The sequence below is a fragment of the Anolis sagrei genome, chromosome 3 (assembly GCF_037176765.1).
Source record: "Anolis sagrei isolate rAnoSag1 chromosome 3, rAnoSag1.mat, whole genome shotgun sequence".
Lineage (NCBI taxonomy): Eukaryota > Metazoa > Chordata > Lepidosauria > Squamata > Dactyloidae > Anolis > Anolis sagrei.
The window spans coordinates 148,471,340-148,487,994 of NC_090023.1; the positions used below are offsets into that span (position 1 = coordinate 148,471,340).

Below are 16,655 nucleotides of genomic sequence, written 5' to 3' on the forward strand. Positions count from 1 at the left end.
TATTCATATTAGCATCCTGATATTGTTTTCTTTTATCCATTCCTTAATGGAGGTACAATTGGTTAATTTAAGATGTGTGTTCCGTGATCTTGCAAGTGTATATATTTTAGGATTGAACAACATCGATTGGGATAAGAACACAGATAAACGATTTGTCTACTTAACATCAGAGCTCGGATTCTGTTAGCGAGAGTCTGGAGAAAAAAATATAATACCAACAAAGGAGGAGTGGATAGAAAAGATACTAGACGTTATGAATATGGATCATCTGACATATATACTTGAAAAGTGGATATTATTGACTGCATTAAACATTATCCTGGTGGCACAGTGGGTTAAAGCGCTGAGCTGCTGAATTTTCTGGCCAAAAGGTTGCAAGTTCGAATCTGGGGAGCTTCTGCTTATAGCTCCAGCTTCTGCCAACCTAGCAGTTCGAAAACATGCAAATGTGAGTAGATCAATAGGTACCGCTCCAGTGGGAAGGTAACGGTACTCCAGTCATTCCGGCCACATGGAGGTGTCAATGGACAATGCCAGCTCTTTGGCTTAGAAATGGAGATGATCACCAACCCCCAGAGTTGGACATGACTGGATTTAATGTCAAGGGCAAACCTTTACCTTTACTTTTTTAAACATTATGCCAGTAGGTGTGACATCTTGATTTTATAACTTTATTTTGTATTTCTGGTGGTGTAGTGCCCTAATAATGTGCTCTGTGGAAAGGATATGTAAAAAGTATTTGTTTTGAATTTGGTGTGATATTGCACTGTAATTCATGTAGGTATTTTGAAATGTCACCACGTTGTAGTCATAGGAACAGCACTTATGTCTTCAAAGTCAGAGGACATGAACGGTTAACAAAGAATTTTGCCTTTTTCTTTTTTTTACCTAAGACAATCTTTCACCCAACATATATGTGGAGCCTTGTACCTAGAAAATCTGCTAATTACTTTGCCTTTGCCCATAGATGCAATCTAGTCTTGCCAGGAGCAAGTATGTCACTCTCATTAGTTTGCATCATGCCTAAACAGGGGAATGCATGCTGGTTCCGTGAAAATCAGTTTGTGGTATTTGTGGTTAGTGACTTGTTCCCCTTTGGAAACGCTCCTGACAAGTATCTACATTGAACAAGCACTAATACTTGTGAGCTAGAAAGTTTGTTTTTAGCTGGATTCTAAGGAAATTGTTTTGTTTGTTCTCTTTTTGTTAAATCTAGGAGGCTTTTTATAATATAGCTTCACAGAACTTCACAAATAAAGCCCAGTATGTGGTAGAAATCATAAACCAGGGTGGACAGAAGATAGATCATGATCTAGTTTTGATTTTTGAGTGAATTATGGAAGATTGTGTTGTTTGTTTGTTTTTTTAAAAAAGTCCCATTCCCAGTTGTTAAATAAAGGCAGACATGAGAGAACTCTTTTCTTGCATTGAATTATATCTCTGCATTTTAAAGGCAGGAGTGGATTTTTAACAGGAAGAGCTATAAATTTTCTTTAGTTCAAGATTGCAAAATCAATTGCTGGAGTCTAAATGCTAAAAAGAGAAATGGATGCAACAGCAAATGAAGACTGAAGTTTCCTTAGAAACCAAGATGATTAAACAGACTGTTGTACTTTGGACATATCAGGAGAATACAGCGTAAGCTGCTTTGAGTCTCCTTTGTGGAGAGAGAAAGTGGGGTGTAAATAAACATATAATCATCAACAACAATGTTTGTTTTTTGTTATTATGCTAATGCCTGAATATTAAAAGACTAGCATCAAACAGATCACAACGAAAGCTAACAAGGTCTCTGAGAGTATGAAGAAAAACAAAACAGCAGGAGAATAACGCAGGCAAAGGTCTTTAAACCTTTGGGTCAGTCTGCAGCCTCCTGCAATCCAAAAACACATGCAAGCAAACAACAACTCGAGAACACCAGATCAGTTTACTCACAATCTTGTATGAAGGTGATCATACAGGTAAAATCTTGAGTTTCAAGTAATCCAAAATATTACATTTGGCCTGAGGTACAAACTAGGCCACTATAGCATGCAGGATGGTTACATCTCCAAAAAGAAAAAGAAATTAAAAAACCAAAAAGTAACAGAGGGAGAAAGAAGCAAAATGGGGCAAATGGGAGGAACAAGGGAATACATTCCCTTTATATACCTTTCCAAACATGTGCTCAGGGGCTTACATTACCTAATACACATTTCAAATGTTGGTCAACTCATTAACTTACATGCATATTTAAATCAGTGGCAGTAAACTTTTGGTATGCCATCAGGTCGCATTATAGCAGGGACAAAAAAAGGAAGTATATTTTCAGAAATGTGCGCTAGATTGCTTTACTCCTAACAAATAACAATAATAGTAATATGATGATGATTATAATGATGGTGATGATTCTGCTTTGTAAGGCAGAAGGCAGTAGGAAGACTGTTACAGATGGATAGACTCAGTCAAGGTGGTTATGGCCCTGAATCTATAAGAATTGAGTAAGGTTGTTGATGAAATGGCAACTTGGAGGTCTATCACTCATGGAGTTGCCATAAGTGAAGTCGGTTTAATTGAAGTTAACAACAACAACAACAACATGTCTTTTGAGCTAGTTTTTAGTTCAGGGGTGGAAATCACATAGTTCTCTGATTGTTGGCTGGAAACTTCTAGCAGTTCTTATTGTTTGAAGTTGATGGGACTTTGAATCCCAAAACATCTGGAGGGCCACGAGTCCCTAGTTAATGGGTGTTGGAGTTCTAGTTTAAAAAGTGAAATAGATTCCTCAAACCTAAATTCTACCAATTCCTATCATAAACCTGTTTCAGTCTCTAGTTTACAAATTTTGGTTTGCCTTGGAAGGTGATGACTATTTTCAGCAAGCTAGCTATAGCTTAGTGGAACCCCAGGTGGTGCAATGGGTTAAACCCTTGTGCCGGCAGGACTGCTGACCAAAACCAGTCCTGGGAGAGGGGTGAGCGCCTGTCTGTCAGCTCCAGCTTCCCATGCGAAGATATGAGAGAAGTCTCCTACAGGATGGTAAAACATCTGGGTATCCCCTGGGCAACATCCTTGCAGACATCCAATTCTCTCCCACCAGAAGTGACTTGCAGTTTCTCAAGTCACTCCTGACACGAAAAAAAGCTATAGAAGTTCTTACCGTTAAGCTATCAACAATGTCTTTGTGCATTTTCAAATGCTAGTTTTATCAGACAAAATGAAATTATGTGTTCTGTTTTTCTGTCTATACAGAAACACATATTTGTATTTCCTTTTTCTGTTTTTTGTTTACTTTTCATTTTAATCTAAGATTTTTTCCATGGTTCCATTTTTCTCTCATTTTTTAAAAAGAATAATTTTTGCCCCGATACTAATTTTATAAATGGCTCAACTACACATTAACTGATACAAAAGCCCACATTAATGAAAAGCTGGATTTGGGACTGATAAGCTCCCTATTAATTTCCGGTGCTTTATAGATGTAGATAAATGTGGCTGTACTTGCATATTTTTTTGCCTGAGACTGAATCTTTGTAAAAGCCTTTGCTCATAAATGGAAAAAGTTTGACCTGACCTAAATCAATTCCCTGGACTCTAGACAAAAAATGCAATAGTTAAAAAAACATTGTAGGTCTCCCTCCTCCACAGCAGATGTCCAACAGCTTTTGAAGATAAACACTTTCTCCACATTGCCTTGAGTTTTCATAGATGAGAATCGACTTCTTAAGTGCTGTTTCTCATGCTAATTTTATGTCTACTACATTTAGAAAATCTATTCTCTGTCAGGGCAGATATGTAGACTGAGCAGCACAATGCCCCCCTACGTCTTCCTTGGTACACAAACTTCTGCTGCCTATGGTTTTATTTTTATTTGGGATTCACAGTGCCAACACAGTGCAACAAGATTTTGTTGCAGTGTGCATTGCTGTATTACATCATGACCCCTCATAGAGGGCTCTTAAATTGGCCAGAGGGTTTTTTTTTTTAAAAATAGCCTTCCTCCTTCCTTTCAAATTTGTTGCTATTGCTCTGTGTCTTTGAGTCGTTTCCAACTTATGATGATCTTCAAGTAACTCTTATCAGACATTTTTGGCAAGATTTCTTCACAGATAGTTTGCTGTTGTCTTACTCCGAGACTGAGGCTGAGAGAGTGCAACTTGCCCATCTGGTGGGTTTCCATGGCCAGCTGGAGATTTGAACTCTGGTTCCTAGAGTCGTCTTCCAACATTCAAACCATTACACTATATCAGTGGTTTCTAGCCTTTTTTTGACCAGGGATCATTTGACCAGGAACCACTTTGACTAGGGACCACTCTCCAACATTAGTACCAAAAGGGCTATGAATGAGTTACTAACTTTCGATTTGGTTTGGTTATTTGGGGTGCTGATTCAGAAAATTGTATTGGATAGACCACTTCAGTTCTGGTTTCTGATACAGAACATATGCCATCAAGTAGTCGCCGTCTGCTTGCCCACAGAAAACCATATTTAACAATCTAGAACTGATGTGGTTTATTCAATGCAATTTTCTAAATCAGCACCCAAATAACCCCAGGAACAGGCCTAAAAATGAAGAAACCAAGGCAAATCCGCTTCCAGGCGCCACATGGAATGACTCTGTTCAGGTGGAGGGAGGAGGAGGAGAAGCAACAGTCAGGAGGCTTGTTGTCGCACCTTTTGTGGGTAGTCAACCTCTACCTTCCTGATATCTCTGTTGCCTCAGCACCATAAGAGAGTTTTGTGAGACCAGTTGCTCTTGTTGCAATGGTATAGTAATGGTGAGGCCGCAGACCATATTTTAGTTCTTAGGGACCACTGGTGGTCCATGGACAACACGTTGGGAACCACTACACTGTATTGACTCTTTTAAAATGTCGAGCAAAGTGAGATCAAGTTTGGTTCCAGGACCCCCTGTGACATCAAACTCCGTGGATGTTTAACTCCCACGTAGATTATATTTGTATTTTAAAATGAATATATTTAGTTACAATTTCTCATTTTCTCTATTATGGTGATTTTTGGGACACTTTGTATATATTACTGAATAGAAGGCATTTTCAAATTTTCCAGAACAGTATAAATCCGGAATTCCCAAAGTAAAGCCTGAAGGTTGCATGTGGCCCTCCAAGGCTCTTTACCTGGTTCCTAAATTTTAGACTTAGAGTTGCTCTAAGTCTGAAACGACTTTAAGACCCACAACAACAACAATCCTAATTAACTTAACTCTCTCATCTGCCAAAAACAGGCCCATGCTTCACATTGAAATACTGGAGAGTTTATGTTGGTTAAAATTGTTTTTCATTTTAAATACTATATTGTTCTTTTGAATTACAAATAAGATGTGCAACATGCAAATGGATTTGTTTCCCCCCCCCCGCGATACTCTGCCCCCCCCCCCCAACAGTCTGAGGACCATGAAGCAGCCCTCGGCTTTAAAAGTTTGAGCACCCCTAGTTTAAATGATCTTGTAAAAACCCTTGCTTTAGTCTTCTGAAGTTTTTTTTTTTTTTTTTTGGTTGGGAACTTCACCTAAAGAAATGATTAGTCCTGCCATGTATTCCTGATCTCCCTCAGAATGTAAATTACATTTCTTCCTTCTGTTTGTCACCTTGAACTTCCTAGTGAATATTCAGTTAGTGAATATATGATGATTTGTCCCACCAGAAAAACATAGTCAGGATCTGGAACTTACTACATCAAATAATAATGATCACTGTTAGTTTGTTTAGCCTTAAAGGCAGCTAGTCAGATGAATGGAGAAACAAGCTGCATGTGGTTAGTAGTCATGGTAATTACTCGGCATGGTTAGGTACCGTCAGAATCTTCGTAATTTGAAATAAAGTCAGAAAAATTATCTTTTAAAAGTGATTTTGAAGTTTTTAAGAAAACCAGAAACCCCTTTGCCCTTCCAAAGCTTTTTCTGCCATTTTTGTTACGACTCATGAAGTGAGTCAGAAATTATTCAGCTTTCCCTTGATTCTGGTCTCTGAGCCAGATAAGCCAGTTTTAAACCAGAGAAGGAATTTCCTGGCCTCCGCTCAATCCAAAGCAGCCAGTTTTAAACCAGAGAAAGAAGGAATTTCCTGGCCTCGGCTCAAGCCAGAGAAACCAGTTTTAAACCAGAAAAGGAAGGAATTTCCTCCACTTGCGTTTCCCCACTTCTGGTCCCTGGCCTCAGCTCAAGCCAGAGAAGCCAGTTTTAAACCAGAGAAGGAAGGAATTTCCTCTGCTTGCTTTTCCCTGCTTCTCGAATAAAACAACTACTTTCAAAGTAAAGACCAGCCAATGAAACAGGAAATAACACTTTCAAACCATTAACGAAAGGATTCAGAAGTCTTGGAAGTTTTGAAAAAATTTGAACATATTTTTCTGTGAAAATTGGAATTGACTTTAGAATCGAACCACCAGCACCCCCTATATCCGAAACAAATTTAGAACCATTTTTTATCAACCCAAGCCTAGTAATTACATATTTATTTTTAATTATCAGAGCCTCACATAACCATCTTAAGGGAGAAGTTGGAAAGCAGGAGAAAGAAGTCGTGCTTCTGAGTGCCCTATGGGCATCTTACTTTTGGCTGAACGAAGAAAGTGCTGAATTAAATCTGATCAAACATGACTCTTGCAGTCTAGGAATCTTGATGTTTGATGTCCTCAGAGCAGTATTGCTGCCTGTTATATGTGTCAGAGAAAAGGGGTCCTTCCCTGTTTGAGAGAGATGGAATCACCCAACGTCATGGATGGCAATGTGCCAGGTGGCTTTTGTTTTTCTAGCCATTTGATCATGACTTCTTGTCCTACCAATTATGTTTTCTAGGAAATGCAGGAAATGGCTACAGCTGCTACTTGTACAGAGAGAGAGAGAAAGAAAGAAAGAGAGAGAGCCGTATCATGGACAGAAGGGTATGGCTTGTTGTTTGAGCCAATACAGAGTTTAATTCAGGGAACATGGATTGGCTGCAGTGCCTACAGCTTAATTCCTGGCACTCTTTCCTCAATCACTGCTGCTTTGAAGTCGAGAAAAAGACATTATGAGAGCTCATCACGCATCTTTTGACTCTGGGGTTCTCACTTTGGCTCATTTGCTGTTTCTTCATGCTTCATCTTAAAAGTGTGAACCGACTGGGATTGTCTGGATACACTGCAGCTGTTCTCATGTTTCACTGCTCATTTGCTTCTTGGGACCAGATTTAGCCTCTAGTTCTGATGAATAGGCTGCAGTAAATTTTCAGAAGCAATTCCAAAGGTCTTTTTCCTCCTTGGAAGCACAATTTGGCTGTACTGAACAGTATCAACCTTTGTCCTCCAGGCTAGCAGTCTTGGCAAAATGCAGGAAAAGCTCATGGAGATGCTTAAAGAACTAGGCATCTTTGAATGATGTTTTGGCTTGTAAGGATCTACATGGGAGAAGATAGAACATAAATATGGACATTTTCAACATGCATTACATCTCAGAATAGTTGCAACATGCCCCATTTTTAAGGCAAGAGTATTTGTGTGTGTGACAGATATGCAAACTTGCATCTTCCGGTCTACATTCTGCTTTTGAGGGGGCGATGGGACAAATGGCATGATCCAGTATTTTTAATCGTACAGGAAAGATTACTTGTATGTTTATAATAAATCTTAAGTGAAAGGTTGGCTATCAAAATGTCTACTGGAGGAAGGGAGAGGGAATTTAATTAAACCAGCATATCAGGAGATGCTTTTTGACACAATTATTAATCGGTTTTAGATTAATGATATCTGAGTGTCACCTTGAAATAGCAATTCACTAATAAAGATGTGGTGTTCTTAAAGGCAGAAATTGTATAGTTCTCACGGGGTTTGGGTTTTCACAGCCTTCTCTTTCACATTAGCACTGATGCCATATGTTGGGGGACTTACTAGTTTGGAAGAGGACATTTAATGGAAGAGAGTATTTACTCGAAGGCTGTTCCCGATCAGAGGTATCAAACCTGTGACCGTCAAGATGTTTTAGATTCCAACTCCCAGAAATCCTAGCAAGCTTGTCCAATTGCAAGGAATTTTGGGAGTTGAAGTTCAAAACACTCAAAGGGCCACAGGTTTCACACCACAGCTTTAGATTAAACTGGTATGATTGAAATGGGCAATAATGATTAATGGACAGTTGACTTCCTAAACATTGAGTCCGTGAGGTTGTGTATGGACTCTGAAGTCTCCCAAAGCCTTCAGCTTTTTAAAAATCATGATACACTCCTTCCAAAAGCCCAAAGTTACTGCAGTGGCTCCCATTCACCCCAAAAGCAGAAAAATAACGAGAATAATAAAAATATAATAATAAAAATAATAATAATAATAAATGGAGAGACCTAAAATCAGCTAAAAATAAAAATGGAGGTAACATATCACTTCTATAGAGGAATCAGAGGCAACAAAATCACAGTTGCTGACCTTGTGAGGGGAATTCTGTTAATTGTGAATAATTGGGCAATTAACAATCTGTAGTTTGAGTTACAAAGGGAGTTACAAGGCATTCCTAATACATTGCTAAAACCATTCTGCTGGAATTACCAAGGATAGTTCAAAACAAGATTTATGTTGTGCAAAGTCACTGTTTTGTGGAGAAAAGGGTGCTCGGATGACAAGTAATGTGCAATACTGTCGACACTGCATTATCACAAATTCAGCCAGCCAGGGCTTGAATTTTTCTGAATTCCAAAAAGCAAATCTTTCTTTTGCCATTTTATATAAAGGGCACCACTTTGCTAATCAATAGTATATAATGGGACTTGAGGTTCCATTGATTTTGATACCAATGCGGCATTTTGGAACCAAACCCCAGCAGATCCAAGGGCCCAGTGTACTTGTTAAACTCTCAGGCTTCCCCAGCACTGCTTCAACCTTCTTTCCCCCCCTCAAAAGTTGTGCTGAACAGGAAATAATTCTTTTGATTATTCGCACTTGGAGCTGTCCATCTGGAAACACACCAAGATACAATCTGTGGAGTTAACCTGGAGAGAAGAGGAATGCTTCCATCTGATTTTAGTACATTCCTTCAGCTCCAGCAGACTGCCAGCCTAGTATCAAACTACTCAGATGACATCAACTGGATGCTACTATCAAAACTTAGTAAAGTACTATTGATAAAGATAAAGAAAGTCACCCGAAAGACTGTTCTGAGGAAATTACAAATTAAATACATCTTGTTCTTTCCAGTTCCCTTTTGGAAAATGCATGTGAATAGCTTAAAGCTAAGTTAAGTTAGAGGACTCTCATAGGAATGTTCAATTCCTTGACAATGTACTTTCTCTTCTCAATAAAATTATTATTAGCAATATAGATAAATTATACTGAAATGGCTTAGAGACCATTGAGCCCTCAAAAGTAATTTTTAAATGAAGGATTCCGTATATAGTAAGTTGCAAAGTGGTTAATCTCTTCTCATCTGATGAGTTGTTTTGGTTGAGGCTGGGCAACATAGTGTTGGTCTTCAACCCTTTGTCCTAGCTGTTCTGCCTAACACTGATAAGAGCTGTACTCCCAACAACATTTGAGTAGACAAGGAGGTGTCATAATTGTTCTGCTAGGAGAGTGGTTACCAACCTCTGGGTCTCCAGGTGTTTGGGACTTCCACTCCCAGAGCCTCCACCATCTTGGCAAATTGTCAGGATTTCTGGGAGTTGAAGTCCAACACACCCAAAGGTTGGGAATCACTGTGTTGGGCGATGATGTTTTATGTCTTTTGTTTGGCTCATCCTTAATATTCCCTATTTATTAATAAAGATTTTCCAGATGCCCAATCAGCCCTCCAATGCCCAGACTCGCAGGAGTTAAGGATGCAAGACCCCTGCCCCACAGTCTCTCATTCACTTCTCCACCTTCTCACCATTAAGCCCCAGCTTGATTGTAAACTTCTTTCTCTATCCATTTATCCGCTATGGAAGTTCACTCTTAACTTCTTGTCATTCTGAACAGCAGTGACTTTATTTATTTGAGTTTTTTTTTACATGACATAGAAATGGGCGCCATGGGAAGGAAAACACTGCCCTTCCTGGAATTTATTGCACAGACTAGGAAATCCATGGACAAAAGCCTGCTTCATGAGAAGCTCTGATGAAGGGTCTCTTGCCCATGAAAGATGAGGACACTGAAGCCACTGTTTAAGGTGTCACAAGGTGCCTTTTGTCTTTCTGCTGTCACAATCTCAGGCCAGTTTAATTAGTCACAGTCCAATAATGGTGGTGCCTTGGAATGATGCCACTCCTTATTGGATTCCTCATAGTGTTACAACTCTGGGCTGATTGTGTGACTCCTCATGTGCAGCCAGACAGAAAGACATCACTGATGTGAAGATTCTCTACATGGCTGCAGACTCTGTGGGCGGTAAGCAGCTCAAAGTTGGAATAACCACCCGAAAGTCTATATTTTTAATGGTTGCCATCTGGAGAGTATTGTTTTGGAAAATGTGAATCTCCATAACTATTTGGGAAATGGGATTCATAATGATTTTGGAAAATCACTGATCATAGAAAAGGGATGACCTTGTTAGATGTCACAACCTTTTAAAAATGATGTTTACCAGCATTCATACAAGGCAACTAGGTCTCAGCTGTTAAACGGATGTACCTATGTCTCTGAACTGCTAGGGACAAAGACATGCCAATGCACACACAACCCCCCCCCCCAAAAAAAACCCCCCCAAAATCCCCATCCCAAACATATATTCATGCAAGTTCCTTTAGTTGCCCTAAAACATTTGCTTTTCAGTTATGTTCTCAAGAGACAAAATAAGTAGTATTCTTTAAAAGTAACAGTTTACTCACACAACTTCATGTATACAGGCACTTTGCTTATGATTTAAGAAGCAAAGGTGAAAAACAGGACACCGGAATTTTTAGACAAAAAATTTAAAGCTTTAGAAAAACAACAAAACTTTGCAAAATGTGAGATGATAGCTGTATAGTATTCAGTTAATGTAGCTAAAGATATAGTTTATTAGTCATTTGGTGTGGGTGGAGTTGGCCCATGCATCAAATGGCACACAATTACACCCCTGGTAAGTAGTGAATCATTTTGATTAGTAATTATGGTACTTTCGTAGTAGGTTTGGCTTTTGTTTATAGGGGGTGTAAAATAGAGGATAGTTTCCTAATAAAGCTGAATTGAGCACATTTCCTTTGTTTTTTACCTCATTTTGCTTACCTCATTTTCCATTGTGTACACATAGCATCCGTTTGTTAAATATACCTTTTCAACATGCTAGAGACAAAAAACGGTTCTATCATCTTGATTTGCCCGGTGCTGGTGTGCACGTGCATCTTCTTTTGCTTTCATCAATGGGACAGATAGTTAATTTATTTATTTACAGCATTTATATTCCACCCTTCTCATTCAGGGCGGATTACAATGTACACATATATGGCAAACATTCAATGCCAATTAGACATACAACGCATATAGACATACACAGAGGCTATTAAACTTTTTCTGGCCACCAGGGGAGCTGTCGCTTTCATTGTCCATCTGCGACACTGATGAAGTACTTCCGCATTCCCCGCATGTTTTGCTGGAGTGCTTTTTTCTGGAGTCTTTTTATGGCCTCATAAATTAGTTAATTAGCCTCCCCACACATAGGTGGTACCTAATTTTCCTACTTGACAGATGCAACTGTCTTTCAGGTTGCAAAGGTCGACAACAAGCTACACAAAATTGGCCGGAAGCTCACTCTGACCCGGGCTGGCTTTGAACTCATGACCTTCTGGTCAGAGTGATCTTAATGAAGCTGACACTCAGTCAGCTGCGCCACAATCCTGGCGCAATTGAGTGAATGAATGAATGAATAAAGTTTATTGCACTAGCCATAGGCCATGACATCAATAACATACAACCTTTATAAACACATTCCAATATAAACCAAAACCCATTCAAAATTTAAAAAACTAGATCTTTAAAATTTTGCTGGCAGAAACCTAACAGTAGTATGTGTCCTCCTTAACCTTCTCCCTTTCCCTATCTGGACTCCAACGAGGATTTTGCTACTCTGTCTCTGATCTTTTGGGCTGCAATTGCAAATGTGGCTACTTTTAGTGTTGTATTTTTGTCATAATCTGCTAGCAAGTCACCGATCACGGCCGATTCTTGCCATGCTGCCCTTTCTTCAAGGAGTGTTCCCAGGAGATTTTTTCTGGGATCATTATACAGAGGGCAGTGTAATAGATAGTGTGTTAGATCTTCTTTATCCCCAGAGCCACAAATGCAAAGCCTTTGGGCATGGGGGATCCTTTTGTATCTCCCTTCTAGCCAGTTTGAGGGCATTGTTTGGAAGCGCAGAGCTGTAAAGGCTTTCCTCAACACTGGTGACGTTAGATCTTGGCAGTATTGGTCACTCTTTAGTCTGGGATACCATGTAGAAAAACCTTGCTTTTTACTAATCTCCAAATTGCCAGCTGTATCCATCTCAAAGATTTTATCACTAATCTCCTTCTTGTCCAGCTGCATTAGAGTTGTTATTGACCCATCAAAATACTGATGGAGCAAGGCTAGCCAGGATTGCACCCATCCTCCCCGTTTATTATTATTATTATTTATTATTATTTCTTGCATTTATTGACCGCCCCTCTCAGCCCGAAGGCGACTCGGGGCGGTGAACAGCAACAAGGAAGACGGTGTACAATGAATCAAGACGATACTAACAGACAATACAACATAACATATACTTATACTAAAAATCCGCTTCGTCAAATCCTGGGGTCATAGGCAGAGTTCGTAGTCATAGTTCATTCCATTTTCATTCAATACACTCAGCTGAAGGCCTGCTCGAAGAGCCATGTCTTCAGGCCCCTACGAAAGGCCATCAAGGAGGGCGCCTGTCTAACTTCAGCAGGGAGGGCGTTCCACAGCCGGGGGGCCACCACCGAGAAGGCCCGCTCCCTCGTCCCCGCCAGACGGGCCTGTGAGGCAGGCGGGACCGAGAGAAGGGCCTCCCCGGATGATCTCAAGGCCCTCGTGGGCTCATAGGCCGAGATGCGGTCTGCAAGGTATTTTGGGCCGGAACCGTTTAGGGCTTTGTAGGATAACACCAGCACCTTAAATTGGGCCCGGTAGCAGATCGGCAGCCAGTGGAGCTGGGACAGCAGGGGCGTTGTATGCTCTCTGCGTCCAGCTCCGGTTAACAACATGGCTGCCGCGCGCTGGACTAGCTGGAGCTTCCGGACCGTCTTCAAGGGCAGCCCCACGTAGAGAGCGTTGCAGTAGTCGAGGCGGGATGTGACCAAAGCGTGTACCACCGTGGCCAAGTCAGACTTCCCAAGATACGGGCGCAGCTGGCGCACGAGCCTAAGCTGTGCAAATGCTCCCCTGGTCACCGCTGAAACCTGGGGCTCCAGGCTCAGCGATGAGTCCAGGGTCACACCCAAGCTGCGAACCTGCGCCTTCAAGGGGAGTGCGACCCCGTCCAGCACAGGCTGTAACCCTATACCCTGTTCGGCCTTGCGACTGACCAGGAGTACCTCTGTCTTGTCTGGATTTAATTTCAGTTTGTTCGCCCTCATCCAGACCATTACAGCGGCCAGGCACCGGTTCAGGACTTCGACGGCCTCCTTAGTAGCAGGTGGGAAGGAGTGACAGAGTTGGACGTCATCTGCGTACAGGTGACACCGCACCCCGAAACTCCGGATGATCTCACCCAGCGGCTTCATGTAGATGTTAAACAACAAGGGGGACAAGATGGAACCCTGAGGAACGCCACAGGTCAACGGCTGCGGCGCTGAACAGGAGTTCCAAGTGTGTCTTTGCTTCCTTTTGGAAAATACCATCACGTTGGTTTTTGAGTGATTGATTGACAGCTTCTCTTGTCTACAAATTCTACTTAATGACCTCAAAAGTCTCCTGAGGCCTATTTGCGTAGATGACAGGAGCACCATGTCATCCGCATATAACAGGATCTGGATTCTCCTATTACCTGCTAATGGCGGAAAGTGTTCAGGGGAACTCAACTCGGCCACTAGGTTGTTCACGTAGAAGTTAAACAAAAAAGGTGCTAGCAAGCATCCTTGCCTAACTCCTCTTTTAGTTTCAATATTGTTCGATAGCTTGCCTGATAGCCCTAACCTCACTCTTAGATCCGTTCCCGAGTATAGCTGGTGCAATAATAACAGCAGTCGTCTGTCCACATTCGACTTTGCCAACTTTGCCCACAAACGCTGTCTGTCAATTAAATCAAAAGCTGAGGTAAAATCCACAAATGCTGCGTATAGGCAACCCTTTGGTTTCCTCAGACTATTTTGGATTAAGTGCGACAGTACAAAGCATTGGTCTATTGTGCTTCTGCCATGTTGAAATCCCGCCTGTTCTTCCGCAATAATATTATTTTCCTCCGCCCAACTATGTAATTTGTTTAACAGAAACCTACCATAGATTTTTGATACTACATCCATCAGGCTAATTGGTCTATAATTGTGTGGATCCGTCCTATTGCCTTTTTTAAATAGGGGAACAATTATACTAGTTTTCCACCCAATTGGAATGATTCCTGTCTGGTTGATATATGTAAACAGTTTGGCCAGGATGGGGGCCTGCGCAGTTGAGTGTTTTGATATACTATTTAATTGGCTCACGCTACTGCTTGCAGCAAAGTCAAATAAAATATGATAAATAATGGTGTGTATCTGTACAGTCTCTCAGTTGTATAAGGTTTTTTTTTTCATCTCCTACCCTGATTATACTGGGTAGCATACAATCATGCTGAAGCAGAAAATATGCTTGAACTTAGTGGCAAATATAGCAGCCATCAGTCAGATACTTAGATATGATCAGATCTACAGCCAAACGTCTACTCAACATGGATCTCAATTTAAAGTGTATTGACTGGGTTTAGTTACTTTTATAGTTAATGTTGTTTGGTCTCCTACATAGTAGAAGAGGGATATCCTGTGGTTTTAGGTGTTAGCTTGTGCTGTGCCTCATAAGATATGGTGGATAGATAGGAAGAGTCTCACCTATTTCAAATAGCAACTTCCAATTCTCACCTTAAGGATTTAAAAGTTAATGTTTAATGTTTGGGAAGAGTTGTGTTGGAAATAAATTTTGGGTAGAAATTAGAATTGTAACTGTTTGTGATGGCTTTGGAACTGTAAAGAATGATTTATTAAAAGTTTCACAGCAAGCTTTGAAATAGTTGACTAAGTTGGTCTTTGTATCAAGCACTAGTAGGAGCCGTGGTGGCATAATGGGTTAAACCCTTGTGCTGGTAGGACTGCTGACCTGTGGTTGGTGGTTCTAATCCACAAGATGGGATGAGCTCTGTGTCTGTCAACTCCAGCTTCTTATGCGGGGACATGAGAGAAGCCTCCCACAGGATGGCAAAACATCCAGGTATCTCCTGGGCAACGTTCCTGCAAACAGCCAATTCTCTCACACCAGAAGCGAGTTGCAGTTTCTCAAGTCACTTCTGACACGATAACAAAAAATCAGTCACTAGTTAATTCAGTGTGATCTTGTACATAATGATTATAGCCTAATCATATCTGTGTAGGAAGCATTACATTTTATGATTGGCTGTATGGTGAAAAGCAGAATACAGGATAATGATAGCAAAAGCTGCAAAATATGCAGGCAAGTTTTTTTAGATAAATATACTAAAATGAGAGTGAAAGGAACTATAATCATTTTGAGTTCAATTGCATTTAACGACGACATAATTTTATGTAATGTTTTATTGCACAGCCCATTAATTCCCTGTGGTACCCGTTGGCGCAGTGGGTTAAACCCCTGTGCCGGCAGGACTGAAGGTCGCAGGTTCAAATCTGGGGAGAGGTGGATGAGCTCCCTCTACCAGCTCCAGCTCCTCATGCGGTGACATGAGAGAAGCCTCCCACAAGAATGATAAAAACATCAAATCATCCGGGCGTCCCCTGGGCAACGTCCTTGCAGACGGCCAATTCTCTCACACCAGAAACGACTTGCAGTTTCTCAAGTTGCTCCTCACACGACAAAAAAAATAATAATACCCTAAAGTCACCAGATTCTCCCTGACTGTGAAAACAAAATAGAGTGATCTCTGGTTAGTACTACAGTTGGAGACCACCAATGAATACCAGCCATCGCAGGCTACACTTCAGAGGAAGGAACTGTCACAACCATCTCTGAGTATTAATTGCCTAAGAAAACGTTTGAAATTCACAATAAATCAACACGTGACTTGAAGGCATCTACAGATATATACAACTTGTCCAAAGGTTACAACTATAAATACTCTGGGAGATATATTTATATTTATACGTAACTGGCATTCTTTTCCATTTGATTGTGTTGTGGCATAATGATGTGTATATAACAGAACTGTCAGGAGCCCTTCCAGAAATAACAAACCCATCAGTTGAACAGATGGCAGCTTAACAGATGTGGATAGATCACTAATGTGATCACTGATGGAAACCTTTTTTTTTTCTTTTTAAAGAAACCACTCTGGTTTGTAAGCATTCAGGCAATGGATTCTTTATCTCTTGGCAGGTTATTTGTATGTCAAGGTGAAAAGAGTAAATCTGAGGAGGTAATCACCTCATGCTGTTGTTCTCTCCCTGTGTTTTTTCCTTGCTCCCTGCTGTTGCGATTGTCACAGTGGCAGAAATACTAAAACATTTATTGAGAAGTAGAACATTAGAAGTGGAAACCTGTAACAAAATGGTGTGATGTTTCTAGGATCTCTGAGCAAA

The 16,655-nt window shown here is 40.7% G+C and overlaps 1 protein-coding gene across 2 annotated transcripts in view; it reads left to right on the forward strand.

Annotated features, from left to right (window-relative positions):
• VCL (vinculin) overlaps window positions 1–16,655 on the forward strand; it is a 101,577-nt gene that overhangs the window by 15,574 nt on the left and 69,348 nt on the right. The window lies entirely within an intron of this gene.